Below are 19,278 nucleotides of genomic sequence, written 5' to 3'. Positions count from 1 at the left end.
TAAGAAATAGGACTTTTGATTCTGATTTCATAAATTCATATCACAGGCAAACTTTAAGATGGTTGACAGGTGGGTAAGGTGAAAGATAAGTAAATAAGTAAATGACACTATCTATTTATTCTTATTTTTAAAAAGATTTTATTTAATTATCTGAGAGAGGGAGCTTAAACACAAGCAGGGCGAGTGGGAGAGGGAGAAGAAGGCTCCCTGCTCAGCAGGGAGCCCCACTTGGGGGCTCAATCCCGGGACTTCAGGATCTTGACCTGAGCCAAAGGCAGATGCTTAACCTCCTGAGCCACCCAGGCGCCCCCTGTCCTAGAATTACACTAAAGAATCTTTTGTCAGCCTCTCACCTGCATCCTCAGACACCATTATAAAAATTATACAACGTCATCTGGTTTGAAGTTAGGTGCGTTAGGTAGTGCATTTGAAAACAGACTCGCATGCTTTATTCATTTTTATTCTTCTTTTGGAATTAATGAGCAGACTTTTGCAAAGTGATTTTGTTCTGAGAAAAGCTGAATATTTCATAGCTGTAGCTAAAAAGCATCTCCACTGTATCTTCTTTTTCCCTGTAGGCTAAATTTTTGGTCCTACCATGGTTTATTTTGAAAGCTGAGATCTATCTAATGCTTTGTGTATAACAAAACCCTGTCTTCCCCATATAAATATATGCACATTTAGTTAAAAGAAATTTTCGTTCTGGGTGTCCTGTTAACTAAAGTTTTTATTGTGACTGATAATTTACCATTGGATACTAGATAAAAATAATTGTTTAACTTATTCCATAGAAATAGATGGGTTGGATATGAAAGCATTTGTGATGTCCAAGTCCAGGGTCTGCAGAGTTGTGACTCTTTAAATTAATCCTAGTATCCAGTTATTAACGAATGCTCATAAAATGTCTACAGACTTATCTCCAAATGTCATGTTTACTGCCATAATTAGAAGGGGAAAACATTTATTTTTAATGGGAATTTTCCCAGAGTCTCATGACTAAGTTGTAATAAAACATTGAATAAAGTTCAGTACAGAAACTAATATTTCTCTCTGAGATACAATGAAACCTAAGATTGAAATGGATTTACTGAAACATAATAGATTTGTTGTTTTCTTTAAGTTTTTCAGTGAATGTCAAGATAAAATATTTGAGGATACAAGTTATTTTGTGGAGTATTTTCTGTCCTTTAAAAATAATTTACTCACGGGACACCTGGGTGGCTCATTCAGTTAAGTCTCTGCCTTCAGCTCAGTCATGATCCCCCTGTCCTGGGATGAGCCCTGCATCAGGCTCCCTGCTCAGCGGGGAGTCTGCTTATCTCTCTCTCTCTGCCCTTCCCGGTTCCTTGTGCTCTCTCTCTTTCTCTCTCGTACTCTGTACTCTCTCTTTCTCTCAAATAAATAAATAAAATCTTTTAGAAAATAATTTGCTCACATTTTAAAACTTTTTCTTTTCATTTTGCAGCTGGAGAAAATCAAGTTTTCAAACATTAAACAGTTTTCCTAAGATACCACAATTGCTAAATTGTTTGCATACATTTCTTGAAATAATATGACTTTAAGTCTTGAATCTGTCAATGTGGTAACAGACATTGAATGATTTCCTAATATTAAAACAGCTTTGCATTCCCCTCAAGAAAAACCCAGCTCGGCCATCTTTTAAGTATAATTTTGGGCTTTGCTAATATTTTGTTTAGGATTTCTCATGTGTATTCATGACTGTATTTTTTATTTATGTATAAAAGAAGTATAAATAAATATATAAAATAAAAATTGCGTATTTAAGATATACAACATGATGATTTAATATACATATACATAGTGAAATGATTACTACAGATAAGCTGATTAACATATCTCTTCACATGGTTACCATTTGTGTGTGTGTGTGTGTATTGGGTGCACCTGAAATCTACACTCTTGGCATATTTCTAGTATTCAGTACAGTATTATACCTACAGTCATCATGCTGTATCTGAGATTTCCAGGCTTATTCATGCTATATAACTCCAACTCTGTGCCCACTGACCAGTGTCTCCACATTTCTCCCATAGCCTCAGCCTCTGGTAGCAAATAAGATTTCTACTCTTTCTTTGCTTTTATGAGTTCTAGAAGTTCATCGTTTTTGTTTTGTTTCGTTTTGGTTTGGTTTGGTTCCACAAATAAGTCAGATCATACAGTGTTTATGTCTCTCTCTCGGGCTTATTCATTTCACTTAGCAGAATGTTCTCCTGTTTTAGCAATGTTGTTGTAAATGGCAGGATTTCCTTCTTTTTAATTGCCAAATAATAGTCCTCTGTGTATGTCTGTGCACATGCACGCATGCACACACACATGCGTGTATAAAACATCTTTTTTATCCACTCATCCATTGATGCACACTTGAGTTATTTCCCGTCTTGACCATTATGATTAATGCTGCAGTCAAAATGGGAGTGCAGATATCTCTCTGGGAGACTGATTTCATTTCCTTTGGATACACGCCCAGAAGTGGGATTGCTGGATCATGTGGTAGTTCTACTTTTAATTTTTTTGAAGAATCTACATGGTGTTTTCTAATAGCTCTACCAGCTAATATTCTCACCAGTAGTGTACAAGGGTCCTTTGTCTCTACATCCATGACTATACTTACCTTTTGTCTTTTTGATAATAGCAATTTTAACAGATGTAAGGTGATTTTGTGGTTTTCTCATTGTGATTTTCATTGTGGTTTTCATAAATTGGGGTATTTAATATTGTTAGAATGTCAGTACTACTCAAAGTAATCTACAGATTCAATGTAATTCGTAATGAAATCTCAAAATTTTTTGCAGAAATAGAAAAATCTGTCCTAAAATTCATATAGAATGTCGAGGGAAGCTTCCTTATATCAAAACTTACTACACACTTATGGTAATAAAAACAGTGTAGTACTGGCAAAAGACAGACAAATCGACTAATGGAATAGAATCAAGAGCCCAGAAATACCCTCACATATACAGTCAAATAATTATAGACAAAATGCCAAGACCACTCAATGAGGAAATGGCAGTATTTTCAACAAATGGTGTTGGAAAAACATATCCAAGTGCAAAAGAATAAAGTTGTACCCGTTTTTTTACACCATATACAAAATTATCTCAAAGTGGATCAATGATTTAAATGTGATAGCTAAAGCTATAAAACTCTCAGAAGTAAGCATAATAGAAAAGCTCCATGACATTGAATTTGGCAGTGATCTCTTGGATTTGACACCAAAAGCATCAAAATAATAGCAACTCAACAACAAAAGAAAAAATAGATAAATTGAACCTCATTGAAATTAAAAGCTTTATGCATCAAGAACACTGCCAACTGACTGAAAAAGCAAACCATGGAATGGAAAAAAATTTTTTGCAAATTGTATGTCTGTCAGCGGAAAATACCAAGAGTATATAAAGAACTCCTATAGTTCAATGATTTTTAAAAACCTGATTTTTAAAAAGGGGCAAAGGACTTCAATAGACATTTCTCCAAAGAAGATGCACAAATGTCCAGTAAGCACATGAAAAGATGCTCAATGTGACCAGTCATTAGGGAAATGCAGATCAAACCCACAATGAGCTACTAGCTCACACCTATTAGAATCGCTCTTACAAGAAAACAAACAAAAAACGACAAATGTTAGTGACAGTGTGGTCAAATGTCCTGTCCACTGGTGATGGGAATGTAAAATGCAGAACAGCAGTGTGGTTAAACTTAGAATTGCCATAGGCTCCAGCCATTTAACTTCTGGCTATGTACCCAAAACGGGTTTGAAGCAGGGCTTCCAAGAGATATTTGTATATCCATGATAATAGCAACATTATTCACAATAGTCAAAGGTGAAAACAAGCCAACTGTCCATGGAGGGGTGAATGGATAAGCAAAATATGGTACATGCACACAACAGAATAAATATTATTCAGTCCTAACAAGGAATGAAATTCTGACACACACCACACATAGATGAGCATTGAAAACATCATGCTAAGTGAAATAATCCAGATCCAAAAGGAAAAATCTTGTATGATTCCACTTTGGTGTGGTAGCTAGAGTAGTCAGATTTGTAGATACAGAAACTAGAAAAGTAGTTACCAGGACCTGGAGGGAGGCAGCTTGAGAAGTTCTTGTTTAATGAGTACAGACCTTCCATTTGGGGAGATGGCAATTGATGGTGCATTTGGTTACACAACAATATGAGTATACTTAAAGCCATTGAACTGTGCACTTAAAAATGTTAAAATGACATTTTGTGTTGTGCACAATTTATCCCAATAAAAAGAACGCAGTCTTATCGTCAGCTCTCTTGCCCATATTCCCTCTGCCTAGTAAAACCCCAGCCCAACTTAGATCCAAATCAGTCTATTCCATGCACCTTTCTGGTTAAACTCAGCTGAAGCACAGTGACACACTTGGCTGATGGATCTTTCTTTAGATTTAAAACCCCAGGAGTTAGAGTGACCCCCTTATAATATAAACTATCATGCTGCTCCCCTGTGAAAAAGTCCACAAACACTTTCTTATCACAAAACAAAAGCCAAGTTCCTATGCAATTTGGCTCATTCATTTCTCTTCTATTTCTACTATCCTTCCCCTTAATCTTCCCAAGCCACACAAGCCTTCTGGAAGGTCTGTGGAAGTGCCAAGGATATTTCCACAACAAGACTGCTGCATTTGCTGTTCTCGATTTGGAATATCCTTCCCCTAGATATTTGTCGATTCCCTGGCTTTCTTGAACTGTCTAGGCAAATTCACCTTCAAAGAGAGGCTTTCCCCATCTACTTTCCGAAATAACAACGTCACCACTCTCTTTACCCTTACACTGTTTTGTATATTTGTATATTTTTTCTCACAGCATGTACCACTGCATGCTATTATATGACATAACTCATTTGTTTATCTGTAATCTATTTTCCTCATTAGAATGTACCATGAGGCCACTGACTTTTGTTCAGTTGCGGTTTTAGCACCTTGGAGAGCTCCTGCTGGTTGGTTCTCAATAAATACTCACTGAATGATGGAATTACTCACATGGCCTCACAAAGGGGGTTAGAATCTAGCCTAGAAGAAGAATTAGTTACAAAGGTGGATCCTGCCATTCTCCTGACATTTTTATGCTTCATATTTGAACTCCTTTCTTTTTTGGAGAAGAGATCCTTGTTGTCCCATTTTCTTCTTTAGCCTATTTAATAAGCAAAATGTCTTTTATAGGATTGTAATTAAATAGTATAAACCACGACAGTCCATTGCTATGTATACATTGACAACCTTGACTCAAGTGTTACTGAATGTGTAGCACGTAGAGATATACTAAGTAACCTTGGATTCTTCTCTCTTCTTGAACTGGTAAATTTGTGTATAAGCTAAAACCAATACTAGAACATTTTTCTACTTTTTTTTTTTCTAGGATGAAGGGATCTTCTCTAGACAGTTCATGTTTACTATTTTAAAATTATGTCTATTTTGATTCTGTTCACTGCTGACCTGTAGGCTTTTTAAAGTAAGTAATACAGGGACGCCTGGGTGGCTCAGTGCGTTGGGCCTCTGCCTTCAGCTCCAGTTGCAATCTCAGGATCATGGGATGGAGTCCTGCATAAGGCTCTCTGCTCAGCAGGGAACCTGCTCCCCCCCTCCCTTCCTGCCTCTCTGCCTGCTTGTGATTTCTCTCTCTGTGTGTCAAGTAAACAAAATCTTTTTAAAAAAATAAAGTAATAGAAAAGATAGATTTTTTTTAAAGAAAACAGTTATTTAAGGAAGGTGCTTTAATGAGGGGCATCAAAATATTATTTTACAGTATCAATTATTCCTTTATGAGAGGTCATTTATGTGGGTCCCATTCATATATCACTATGTATACACTGTATATACATACATATATAAACTCTATATATATATAAAGTCATGTATGTCCTATAAATTATAATGCCCTGAAAAGTCTTGCCATGTTTCTCTACATGATCTCTATTTATAGTTTTCTAAGAAAAAACTTTTAATCAAATCAGTCAGTTCTTTTTCTGCTTAACCATACGCTTATCCCTGGAAGTAATATATGCAGTGGAAACCCACTGATACTCATCCACAAAAATTAAAAAATAAATAAATAAATAAATAAATAAATAAATAAATAAAATACTCAATTTTCTCTTTGGAACCAGATAAAGTTGAAAGTCATTGTAGCTGGCTTAGAGTATATTCTTAGGTATTTTACTGCTGTCTGACTTTGTGAAATTCCAAACACTTTTAATGATTAAAAGCATTTTACATAATAAGAGGCTTTGTGGTGAAAATGATTGACTAGTTGCTATCTGCAAACAGCAATTTATAACCAAAAGGGGTTTTAAGATCCTGAAAATAATTGGTAGCTCATTATTTGGATTAAATTGCTGAGTTTAGCTTTTCATTTAAGTTTTAACAAAACCACATTTACCGACTACTCGTGTAGGCTTGGTAAATGAGTGCGGTCCCTCATATCACTCTTCCAAAATGACAAAATGACAGTAGAGCTGTAAGTGGGTGAAGGTGTCAAGGCTTAATAATGCAATTTACTAAAACAGTACTCAATAACAAGGACGTTTGCTGTCACCTTCAAAGAGATATCTTTGCCTTAAAATTTCCTTATGAGTGGTTCAAGAATTTATAAGATAGGTGTTCATTGTACCTTGTACTGAATAAGCACCCGGTTTGATCCCATCAAAGGCCACTTAACTCTTTAGAGGCCCATGGCCAGAATCCCTCTATATTTCTCCCAGCATTTAACAACCACAGCCTATAAGTTAAGTGTGCACAGAGATACATAACAGGGGTGGGTCAGTGCTTCTACTTGGGGCATGAGGTTATGCTGCTCATGTCATTTTCTGTCTTCTTATATGAAGGATGACGTCTATAGTCATGCTTGAAAGTTCTGATTCCAACACAGAAAGACTCACTATGTCCAAACACTCCACTAGACACTTTGCCTAAAGCGATTATAGACACTAACCCCATGAGGAGACCTTTATAATTCCCAATATGAGGACCCTGATCTTCAGCACTAATAGACCAGCCAAACTATTGGGATTTTTAATTGGGACTATTGACTTTAGGATTTGCTATCTTCCCACATAACCATTTTGGCCTTCTTCGAATAATTATTTCCAAACAAAGCAGCTCTATCCTCTCTCTGTTTCAAAGGCAACATGTTAGTGGGTGATTTGATGGTCTGGTTTTGCTCCACTAGTTTCTAACTGAAGGCTGGATTGCCACATGAATGAGCAGGTAGGCTTGATAAGCTCAGTAGGAAAGTCCCCCTGAGCAGGTGCACAGCCCATGAGGAGGGCAGAGACAAGCTCCTTGGTGTTATTATGCGATGTGTTATTTCAGGGCAAATTTATGCCTCTCCTAGGGAGCCTTCTAGAGTAATAATCTCTGACAAATGGCGATCCTGTTACACCCAGGCTCCCCGAATAACTCCACCTGAATTTATTTTGCGTGTAAATTACAGTGCTCATGTGAAAGAAGAATCCCATAGACATAGCTTCATTTCTGCTTATTAAGGGGGAAAGAAAAATGTCATGATTTGTTAAGAACATCTTTCAATCATTCTGCACTTTCCCCCAACTATTAATTTTCTTGCCAGTGAATTTTAGGAACCTAAGCTCCCCTCCCATAAAAAAAAAAAAATAATAAGTGTCATTGTGAAAGTGTATGTGACCAGGTCCTGCAAATAACCAGAGACCAATTTATGAGGGCAAGCACAGCATATTAAAAGAAAACATTTTCATTTCTTGCATTTTTAAACATTAATAACAACTTTATTTCTTCAGTTTGGGGAGGAATAAATTTAGTCACTGTGATTTTATGTATAATTATTAATCACATGTCTTGTACTTTTCCCTTCCCCATGGCCTCATTCATGGTCTCTGTTTTCTCTGAAACCAGCATCTCCCACCATTGTCTCAAATTTTCAGTGCTAAATTCAAGATTGACATCTTTCCCCATCACTAACTGAAATGTCTCCGTGAAAATTTCATGATCATTTTGTTCCACCTTTTTTCTTGATTAAAGACAAACCAAAATATGGAATTAACAAAGAATAAATTAAAATAAAGCCTTCCTTGCCTTCTCTCTGACTTGTTCTCCAAACAGCTTATAGAGAAGAGATCATCGAAAGTTTTCTTAGTTGGACAAAGCGTATTTATCTCCCTTGTCCCAAAATTATTATATCACACACTCCTTCTATATTTAGAATAATAGCAGTAGTTTATAAGTGGTTCCTTATTGGTCTTTACTTATCAAAAATCTATGGCAGTAAATACATAAGAAAACCTTTTTACATGTAGAGGGAATCATCTCAGCTTTCCTTGCTGTGGATCAGGAGATCTGAGTGTCGTTTAGAATGTGCTGCGTGTCATTCTTCATTCTTGGAAAAACTCATTGTTTCTCCTGGTAAAAGTCAGCTATCCTTTCTACGCTTGTGGTTTTTGTTTTGTTTTGTTTTGTTTTTGCTTTTTTTTCTCCTCCCACCCCCGCCCACCCACCGAGGGAATGGGTAATTTTCATCATCCATTTGAAAGCTTAATTATTTATAAAATCAAATAGGATGTTTTTATTATGAATGTAGAATCATTTTTAGTTGATATTTAGTGTTACTGAAAAGTTCAGAGAGAAGGATTCTGTTTAGTTGGCCACATTGCATTCCTTTTCTCAGAAATGCAAAGAAAGCATCAATATATAATGTGAAGTCTTCTGTGTTGGTGGAGGATTCCTTGCCCCTACACAAAAACAGGTTTATAACTTAAGGGGGAATAGATGATAGGTAGGTAGATAGATGATAGATAGATCGATCCATCGATATAGATAAATAGCTGTTAGTGTTCTTTAGTATTGGAAGAATGAATGCTGCCCTCTGGAGGCCACAAATAGAAAATACAGACCAAGCGAGTCTACCGTCTAATCACATGCTTAAAGCCGTTAAGTTTGAAAATAAACTGCATTTCTTCCTTTACAGAAAATTGTACCTAAGGTAACACAACCAAGAATGCAGGATTAGGCTGAATCTGAATTTCACCTCATTACGCATATTTTCCTGGGATGCTGCGTTCTTTTACTTTCTCACGACATCTTTCCCTGTTACCAAGGAGCACAGAAAGAAATCAGTGACAGAAAAAAATGGAGGATGGAGTTGACAAAAAGCAGATTAATCTTTTTGTCGACTCAACCTCCACTTGAAATATATATGACTTTGTACTTCAGATAATACTTTATGCTTTCTTGCATAAGATATGTGCCAGGTTCATGAAGTGAAAAATGTGGTTAACAAAATAGATGAAAATGGAAGAAAAGCTGTGAGTGTGGAACTTACAATATATTCTTTCTCTGTAAGGACAACTTTTCTCTTAAGAAAGTGAAAATGTGGGCGCTTGGGTGGCTCAGTAGGTAAAGCCTCTGCCTTCGGCTCAGGTCATGATCCTGGGGTTCTGGGATCAGCCCCGTATTGGGCTCTCTGCTCGGCCCTCTCCCTGCCTGCCTCTCTGCCTACTTGTTATCTTTGTAACAAATAAATAAATAAAATCTTTTTAAAAAGAAAATGAAAATGCCATGATGAAAGAGAATACCCTTTGCTGCTACTTCCTTAAGTGTGTGTTTACATATGATCTTGGTCTTGGAATAGGAGATACAGATTAGATTAATAAAAATACACGTTTCCATTTTTAACTATTCCAAAGACTCCAGAAGTAGCCATTAGGAACCCAGATATTTGGAGTGTTTCTTCCTAGAAGAGCTCCTCTTTCTTAAAAATACAAATTTTTATATCCCTTCAAGGGTCATTTAAAGTTTGAAGTCTAAGAAAAGTCTTTCTCTGCTTCCTTTCATTTGAGGAACTATTTGCTTTACTTCTTTGACATTTCATACAATTCTAAGTGTCTTTTTTTAAAAGATTTTATTTATTTCTCAGAGAGAGAGAGAGAGAGAGAGAGCACAAGCAGACAGAGTGGCAGGCAGAGGCAGAGAGAGAAGCAGGCTCCCTGTGAGCAAGGAGCCCGATGTAGGACTTGAACCCAGGGCCCTGAGATCATGACCTGAGCCGAAGGCAGCTGCTTAACCAACTGAGCCACCCAGGTGTCCCAATTCTAAGTGTCTTAAAGTACCACCTACATTGTAACTTTTTAATATATACAATGTTATTCTCATACCACTCTTCTAAAATAAGTATATTTATTTTGTAGATAAGATAATGAGAATCATTTAGGTTATTTGACTCATTTCTTTGCAAGAACATGGTGCAGTCTGGATCAAATACAAAATGTATCACTTCAAAATTGCTTCTTTTTCTACTACACAGCATTTCAGAAAAAAGAAACCTATTTTTTATAGACTCAAACATGATACATTTAAAAGAGATGGGAGTTGGGGAATAACATGGTTACAAAGCCATACTGCCAAACAACATATCAAATGATAATTGTGCATTCTGGAAAACGAAAGAAGGAAGGAAGTGGGAAGGGACAGAAGAAAAGAAGTATAGTGGGAAAGAAAGGAAGAAAAGAAACTGAGCATTTCGCTTAGTCTCATGTATTGCATTTTATTACATTTTTTTTTGCATTTTATTACATTTTATTTGCCAGAGGAAGGGGCATAAAAAATATGATTTCAAACATGAGGATTGTACAGGTATTTCTGGAGTAGCAAACTCAGGTATAGGGGGATAAAAAAGAATATTATGGAGGAGTAAAAGAACCTGAGGTGATAATAAGCTGTCAGGGCATAGCTGTGGTTGGTTAGAAGCAATCGTTGACTATACAAAGACATTTAATGAGGAAAAAAAAAATAGGACACTCTATTAAAGGGCACATTTTTTTAAACCATTTTCCATCTGTGTTCCTGGAAATGTGAGTTCAATCAATGAATAATTCATCCAAGGCTGATAAAGGAAAAATGCAGAATGTATTCATTTGGCCAAGACGTATAGGACAGTCGACTGGTCACAGCTTCAGTCGCCCTGGCATCAAGGTTTAATTGAACCAAAAAGCGATTCTGAAATTTCAAAAGAAAATTATTTCTTTTATGAAATCTGTAAAAAAATGGACAGAAGCTTTGGAAGACATAAAACTAAATTGAGGGTAAAATAGGCTTATGAATTCAAACCATAAAGGTTATCAATTTTATCCCTACCTAGTTTAGTTAAGTAGAGTCATCATTTTCTTTCCACCCTGCTTCATTTTCTTTGCTTTTATATTGATATGTCACAAGTTCAGTATGCAGATATTATTACAGAATGTAGAACATGAACAGTAACAATACCTTGATTCCAACTGTAAGCCATGATACTCTGGTACTATCTTTCTAGGAAAATTCTTTATCAGTTGACGTTTAAGCTTTGTTAAAAGTCATCATAAGCACCGTGACTTAAAACAGTGGTTATATATTTTGGCATAGGACATACACTTTGGTCTAGGTCAACCAGAAGGTCCTTCAACTTATCTCATCTGGTCTCAGTCATGCCCCTATAGCCAGTCTCAACGTCCCAAGAGTGAGAAGGTATGAAAGCCTCTTGGGGTCAGGCTCAGAATTTTTATAGTTTCCCTTCCATTGCTTTTTTTTAGTCAAATCAAGTCACAGGAGGAGCCCAGATTGAAGAAATATAGAAAGATTCTGTCTTCTGAATGAAGGAAAGATTACATGGCCATTTCTATCACCACTCTACCTTCTTTCAAGAAATTCTCACTAATGGGGCACCTGGGTGGCTCAGTGGGTTAAAGCCTCTGCCTTCGGCTCAGGTCATGATCGCAGGGTCCTGGGATCAAGCCCTGCATCAGGCTCTCAGCTCAGCGGGGAGCCTGCTTCCCTTCCTCTCTCTCTGGCTGCCTCTCTGCCTACCTGCGATCTCTGTCAAATAAATAAATAAAATCTTAAAAAAAAAAAAAAGAAATTCTCACTAATGATGATAGAACCAGGAGGTTAAAATTCCTACGTCATTTATGCCATATATTTAGTCCTCAAATATTTCTAAGTTCATAGTTTCTACCATGCTTCTCTACCCATCTTTTCAGTGCTTACTCAGTCACGCAGTCAGACTCCCTCAGAAACTTTCAGAAGATCCCATTGGGCTACTAAGCTCTATAGCTGATGCCACCTACTAGCTGAGTTTCTGGTTTTCTTTCTACATATGTGGTGGTTCTTCTTCTTCGTTTTTTTTCCCTTTCAGAAATTTCTCCTTGTCCGTATATCGATTTCTTGAATATTAGTGCAACCAAGGTCTCTATTCTTGTTACTCCTTCCTCTCTCTGCCTCGTCTCCGTCTCCATGGCTTCAGGCATCCCACATCCTCTTCACTCATCTGCATTCCTACAGTGGTCTCCTCCTGCATATTTCATATCTTAGACAGTCCCTTAGTCTTTTCCAAGTGGCTACCGTAGAGAGTTCCTAAAATCCTTAGAATAACCACATTGACTATAATTCTTAATAATCTTTTTTTTTTTTTGCTGCAATTTTCAGAATGGAGTTCAAATTTTCAGAACACAAGGATATGTATGCTCTAATCTGTTTTTTGCTTAAATTCTCCAGATCTTCTCTGCTAAATCTATATATGTCATTATTTTCAATTGTTTATCATTTTTTCAATACCTTTTTTTTCTCGTGACCTAGAAAATAATTTGCTGCTTCCTAGAATGTTCTTCTTTCACAACTTTTTAACCAACTTATCTTCTACTCATCCTAATTCAAGATACCACACATTTCAGTCACTGCCAGGAAGACCATCTGATGCCTGTTTAAGTTAAATAACCCCTATGAGGTCTCCATGAACTCTGTGCTCATCTGACCTAGTGCACATCACACTCTATTATAAAGTGTTGATAGTTTTTCCTTCTGTCTTTCACATGAGCATATCAACTGAAAGAAGTGTTGTTGATACATGTTTCTGTGCCTTCAGTATTTACAACAATGTGGTACTCAATAGATGTTTAAAATAATTTGGTGGGGCAAAGTGTGTGCCATAATAAGAAAACGAAGCATATAGTATTTGTTCTTTAATACTATAATAGTGCTGTGTAAACAACCACAATACCCTACTGGTAAGAAATGTATACATTTATTTTTCCTCTGAATCTAAGGCTCAGTCAATTGGTCTGTTGATATGGACAAATGCGGCTGATCTTGACTAGACTTGCCCATGCACTTGCACTCAGTTTGTTAGTTAGTGGCTGACTGGTCTAGGATAGCCTCAGCTGACACTTGTCACTCCTCAGGGTGGTCTCTGATTCTGTCACTGGGTAGTCCAGGCTCATTGCCCTGGAAAATGTAGGCACTTAGTACAGTTGCTAGACTTAGAACTGGGAAAATCTCTTGCGCTCCATTCTGTTGGTCAAAACAAGTTATAAGACCAGCAGATTCAAAGAGTGGAGAAATACACTCTATTTCTTCTTTTTTTCTTTAATTTTATTTTTTCAGTGTTCCAAGATTCATTTATGCACCACACCCAGTGCTCCATGCAATATGTGCCCTCCTTAATAGCCACCACCAGGCTAACCCATCTCCCCACCCCTCTCCCCTCCAAAACCCTCAGTTTGTTTCTCAGAGTCCACAGTCTCTCATGCTTCATCTCCCCCTCCGATTTCCTCCAACTCACTTCTCCTCTCCTCCCAGTGTCCTCCGTGTTATTCCTTATGCTCCACAGGTAAGTGAAACCATATGGTAATTGACTTTCTCTGCTTGACTTATTTCACTCAGCATAATTTCCTGCAGTCCCGCCCATGTTGATACAAAAGCTGGGTATTCATCCTTTCTGATGGAGGCATAATACTCCATTGTATATATGGACCATGTCTTTTTTTTTTTAAGATTTTATTTATTTATTTGATAGAGATCACAAATAGGCAGAGGCTGGCAGAGGGAGAAGAGGAAGCAGGCTCCCCGCTGAGCAGAGAGCCCAATGCCAGGCTTGATCCCAGGACCTTGAGATCATGACCTGAGGCGAAGGCAGAGACTCAACCCTCTGAGCCACCCAGGCGCCCGGACCATATCTTCTTTATCCATTTGTCCGTTGAAGGGCATCTTGGCTCTTTCCACACTTTACTTCTTGATGAGAAGAGTAGCAAAATCACACTACAAAGAGCATGGATGTAGTGAGGCCATTAACTGGGGCTGTCAATGCAACCAATGTAGTATACAGTACCTGTAGCATATTATCCTAATTTACATAATTATCCACATCATGCCATAGTGCACTACTAACTCTATCACAAATGTGTAGAGAAATGCAATTCCAAAGGAGACATCAGATTTGCTCAAGCTACTTTAGTTTGAAATAAAAGTTTCTGATGAAAAAAGAGTTTAGAAACAAAACAATCATTTACACTCTGAGCGCCACTGCTGAAACAATAAAGAAATTATAAAATAAAGATGCTAATGAAACAAAGAGAAGCGAGGAAGGAGGGAGAGGAACAGATAATGACTCAACAGAGCCAAACAGCTAAACTGTAGCAATCAAGGCAAATAGCAAGAAAACAAAAGGCACTGATTAAATTCAACCTCTCTGCTCCCAAAATAATATGTATGCTGCATCGTTTTTGATGAACAGTATGGTAAAGACCTAAGTTAGTGCACATCAAGCATTATCAATTCTATTTTCATTACTGTTGGAGGAGAGATTCATTTTGTTGATCAATTAGGAAAAATTATCCCTATTAAAGTATTATGTGCACAACTTTAGCGGGCCACTTGAAGCTATCCTGCCCTTGCTCTGGCCTTGAAGTATTGGAAGAAAACTGTATTATCATCCACATTCAGCCTGAAAGAGCAAAATGACATACCCATGAAGCCTCAGTTTTCCAGTTCAAGGGACCAGTTCTCTGCTCAAGGACAATTAAGCAAAGTTTAATTTGGCAAAGCTGAAGGCTCGGTGTCAGAAACATAAAATCATTAGTTCAGGAAGACAGTAACCTCAGTATTTTCCTCAGCTTGACTATACTTAGACAGTCTTCTTCCTGCCTCCAGGCCCCTGACCTCCCTTTCACCCAAGCCCTTATAGAATCCAGATGGCCTAACCACAGAGGTCTCTCCGCTCCCTTTTCTTACAGCATTTACTTGAGGAAACTTGTCATTGTAAAATCTTGCTTTGTCCCTTTGAGATGCAAATCTTTCTTTAAGTCTCTCGGTAGTTTTACAAGGAACACTGTCTTTCTCTAGCGCCTGGGGCCATCCCTTTGAAAGGACACCTCTGAGGAAGATAAGGTCCCTTTCTTCCAGTCTCTGTGGGAGGGCATTTCCTGGGTTCTTTCTTTCTTTCCTGGGTTCTTTCTTTCTTTCTTTCTTTCTTGTGTTATGTTAGTCACCATACAGCACATCTTTAGTTTCGATGCAGTGTTCCTTGATTCTTTGTTTGCCTATAACACCCTGTGCTTCATGCACTCCATGCCCTCCTTAATACTCACTACTACTAGGGAGGGCAGGTATTGCACGGAGCACTGGGTGTGGTGCAAAAACAATGAATACTGTTACGCTGAAAGGAAATAAAAATTAAAAAAAAAATACTCACTACTAAGCTCACCCATCCCCCACCCCCCCCCCCTTTCTAAAACTTTCTGTTTGTTTCCTGGAGTCCATAGTCTCTCATGGTTCTTCTCCCCCTCCGATTTCTCCCCCTTCATTTTTCCCTTCTCCTAATGTCCTCCATGCTATTCCTTATGTTCCACAAATAAGTGAGAAAATATGACAATTGGCTTTCTCTGTTTGACTTATTTCACTTAGCATAATCTCTAGTCCCATCCAAGTTGACGCAAAAGATGGGTAGTCACCCTTTCTGATGGATGAGTAATATTCCATTGTATATATGGACCACATCTTCTTTATCCATTCATGTGCTGAAGGGCATCTTGGCTCTTTCCACATTTTGGCTGTTGTGAACAGGAATCCATCAGAATCCTAGAGGAGAACATATGCAGTAACCTCTTGGACATTGGCTATAGCAACTTCTTTCAAGACATGTCTCCAAAGGCAAAGGAAACAAAAGTGAAAATGAACTTTTGGGAGTTCATCAAGATAAAAAGCTTCTGCACAACAAAGGAACCAGTTAACAAAACAAAGAGGCAACCCACAGAATGGGAGAAGATATTTGCAAATGACACTACAGACAAAGGGCTGATATCCTGGGTGCTTTGTTTCACGTGTAAAGCTATTTCCAATTATGAAGACACATGAACATTGACTTTTCCTTTGGTTGAGGCCAATTAGCAAACCCAGGTGGCCTATGATCCCTCTGCCCCATCTTTAAAATCTCAGACTGAGTTCTGGTCTTTCCTCTATTGTAGTAGCCTGGAAGAAATTCTTCTTTCCGTGGTTAATGTTGTCTCATGCAATTCAGTTTTGAAAGTAGCATCCACACATGAGCAAAAATTGAGATGCTTAAAAGTCATTTTGAAAGTTCAAAACTTCTTCACAGAAATTCTAAGAAGACTGACTGTCTGTGCAGTATTTAAAAAGCAAATTCTTCATCTTTTGGGAAGCCCATTTATTCAGATGTGAGTTAAGTTTTAGGCCAAAGCTAAGAAATTTTCCCCTTAATTAAGGGAAGAAGAAATGCCATATGTTTTTGACAGGTAACCTGAAGTTTCTCTCTGAAGACTCCTGCTTTATGAGTGTTTTTCTTTAACCAGACCAGCATACGTAGCTGTCTGTCTTTCCCGTAACAGGCTTATAATAGGAAAATATGACCTATTTCTAAATTAACTAAATTTGAAAATGATTAAGTTTAACTTCAACTAACTGTGCATTTAATAGCTGTCCCTTAGGTCCTGGGCCTGTTTCAAAGCCTAGAGCACCTAACCAGATGCTGGTGAGCTTCCAGTCTAGTATAAAATTTTCACACAACTGTCTCTAGAATAATGCAAAGAATAAGTACAAGTCTACAGCAGAGGGACACATACAAAACATCTTAAAAAGATTTAAGGGCAGGAGCTGTTAACATCCCGGAAGTACAAGGAAAAAAAATTTTAAAAGGAGGGTGCTTGATGGTCAGGTCTTAAAAGATGAGTGGGAATTCTAAAGGAACACAGAGAAAGGAAGAAGATTCCAGATGAGTGAGGGCAACAGCTTGATAAAAGGTTAAAGAAGCATGCTTGCTTAAGTCACGTTCTGTGAAGCTGTGAACAAATTAAGACAGAGTCTGGCAAAGTAGATACAGGCAAATCCTGCTTAATTACTCCACTTTCTAGGAATTAACACTACCAAAATGTCCCTGAAATGTGAGATTTGCCATTTTAGTGATTAATTTATGGAGTTGTTTTGGGTTTACATACATGCTTTATTTTTATTAACTTTACTGAGGGGCAATCTGTGTGAAATAAGCCACATGCATTCGAGACGTGCTGTTTGGTGCCCTCTGACTGATGCGCACGTCCATGAAACCGCGGTGGTCGTCTAGACAGTCAATGTCATTACGATTCTCAGGAATGCGCCCCGTCTTTGCTCGTAGTCATGCACGATTGATCCAGATTTTGTCATTACAGATTCGTTTTTTGTTTTGTAGCTGTGTAAATGGAACTGTAAAGTATATACTCTCTGTGTGTCTCACTTTTTTCATACCATATAATGAATTGAGGAATGGCATTAGGTAAACGTTAGCTTAACTATTTGAGAATCTGACTGATAATTTTACAAGTAGTATTACCGTTTTACATTTCTGCCTGCTGTGTGGAAGGATTCAGTTGCTCTACATGCTTGTCAGCAATTAGTTTCTCAGTCTGGAGAAGCAATTCTAGAGAGTAGGTAGTGATACTTCTTAATGTTTTTTTTTTTTCCCTTGACTTTTCCTGTTAGCTAATAATTTTGAGCATCTTTTCTTGTGCTTATTGGCTACTTTTACACCTTGTGAAATATCTGTTTGAATCTTTTCTCTTATTATATAAAGTGGTTTGTCTTTTAATTTTGAGTTGTAAGAGTTATTTGTATATTTTGCTTAGAAGTTTTTGTAAGAATAATCTATTTTTAATATTTTTCCCTCCTGAAACTGACACTTTGGCTTTGTTGATGGTGTCTTCTGAAGAGTCAAATAATATCATTTCAATAAGGTACAATTTTAATAAAAATTTTAATGATTTATACTTATTTACTGATTTATGTCCTAATTAAGGAAACATTGCTTAATCCAACATAGCAAAAAGATCTTCCCTTATCTTTAGGAAATTGTTAGGATTAGCTTTCACATTTAGATTTATCATCCAAGTTAATTCTGAGATACGGTGTAAGGTAAAAGTTAATTCTCACTTTTTTCCACATAGATATATATTTTTTCCCCAGTAATATTAGTGGAAAAGCATTTTTTTCTATATAAGTGCCCTAAGAACTTTATAAAAAATCAATTGTCCATCAACTTATTGTTCTATTTCTGGACCTTCTTCTCTGTTCCACCAATCTGTTTACCTATATTTTTGGCTAATTCCATGTCTTGACTTTGTAACTTAATAGTAAGTCTGACGTCAAGTAGACAACATACAAATCTATCACACACAATAGAAAAAGAGAGAAAAAGGAAAATGACAAATACCCCTCACAAACATAGGTACAAAAATAACAAAATATTAACAAATCAATTCAAGCAATATGTCAAAAAGAATCACATAGGATTTCTCCCAGGAAATCAGTTTATCATTTGAAAATAAATAAATATAATTTACCACATCAAATTTAAAAATGAAAAACCATGTGATCATTTTAAACTATGTATAAGATGCATCTGACTAAATCCAACATTCATTTGGAGTAAAAACTCTCAGCATATTACTAACAGAAGAGGATATTCTCAAGTAGAATATTACATCCAACAGCTTCAGAATAAAAACACATTTCAAGTGATCGTAGTACATTCATGAAAAAGAAACATATTCTGGGCAATACAGTAAGTCTCAATAAATTCAAACTAGTTAAAATCATGCAAATTATATTTTTAATAATAGTTACATATCTAGGAAAACCTACTATACTAGGAAATTAAACAGCATAAATTTAAAGTTATACAAAGGAAAGGACAATCGTAAGGGACATTAATATATATCTTGAAGTAAATAAAAATATATCAGAATTGGTGAGATACAGACAAAGCATTTCTTAAAGGGAAACTTATTTTAGAAATTTCCTACAATTGAAAAGAAAAAAGATTTAACACCAGTGCCTTCAGGTTTCATCTTAGGAAATTTTAAAAGACAAGCAAAGTAAACTGAAAGTACGTAGAAATAAGAAAATAACAGAGAGGAAATTAATTAAATAGAAAAGAGATAGATAATATCGTAAGGGACATTAATATAT

Source organism: Meles meles, chromosome 12 (assembly GCF_922984935.1).
Source record: "Meles meles chromosome 12, mMelMel3.1 paternal haplotype, whole genome shotgun sequence".
In the NCBI taxonomy this organism is placed as follows: domain Eukaryota; kingdom Metazoa; phylum Chordata; class Mammalia; order Carnivora; family Mustelidae; genus Meles; species Meles meles.
Note: the sequence above shows the minus strand (reverse complement) of the source record.